This window comes from Myotis davidii, unplaced genomic scaffold (genome assembly GCF_000327345.1).
Source record: "Myotis davidii unplaced genomic scaffold, ASM32734v1 scaffold77, whole genome shotgun sequence".
Classification (NCBI taxonomy): domain Eukaryota; kingdom Metazoa; phylum Chordata; class Mammalia; order Chiroptera; family Vespertilionidae; genus Myotis; species Myotis davidii.
Window position 1 is genome coordinate 4,987,528 of NW_006289713.1, and position 1,056 is coordinate 4,988,583.

The window sequence follows — 1,056 nt, forward strand, 5'->3', positions numbered from 1 at the left end:
CTCCCTCTAAAAACCAATAAAAACATTTTTTTAAAAACACAATGAGCGAATATATATATATATATATATATACTCTATTACCCACAATTCCACATCTAGCATATACCCGATAGAAACACAAACTCCAGAATACATATAATTAAATACATATAACATATATGTATATATGTGTGTACTATATAAATGGCAGCATTGTTCATAATTTCCAAAGCCTGGGGGTAGGGAATAAATGTCCATCAACGTTGGAATAGGTAAATCACTTGCAGTATATTCATGCAAAGCACTAATATATAGCAATGAAAAGGACAGCCTAGGGCAGTGACGGTGAACCTTTTGAGCTCGGCGTGTCAGCATTTTGAAAAACCTCAACAGAGTCTGGTGCTCAGGGTTGCTGCCCTTCCTCCCTCTTATAATTGAAGAGTCAGAGGTCCCAAGTGGCACACAAGTCTCCAGACGTAGTAAGGCAAGAGGTTAAGGGCACAGGCTCTAGGGACAGGAGGACCTAGCTTTTAACCTGGCTCTGAGATGCCCAGCTTCAGTTCCCATATATAAAACTGGATAGCTCTGGCACCCTCACAGACACCGGCTACCTGCTCAATTGTGTTCGCTATTATTACTGCTGCTATTATTAAATCATCAGAACCAGCACTTGCATTAAAATGATGGCTTATATCCATCAAGCATTTTACGTATGTCAGACACTTTGTTAAAGTTTTGTAGGTGTGAGCACATTTTTTTTACTCCAATTCAAACATCATTTTCATTATATTATGCCACTTCGTATGTGTAAACAGTCTGTGAAAAGGAAGAAATGAAGGATGCCAGAAAATAAGGGCCTGGCTGAGATCGCAAAGGCAGGAAGAAGGGCTGTGGTGGCCACCGGTGCAGCCAGGACCTGTCCCCTGGGAGTGGAGGGACGCATGCAAGAAGCCCAGGGCACCACTACGCCACCTAAATGCCTATTGAGAGCTCACTGCGAGCCACCCGCTGCTCTGGGTGCCGAGCGAACAAAAGTGGAACATTTTATTAGCCTGCCCAAACTTCTCAGACAGTATT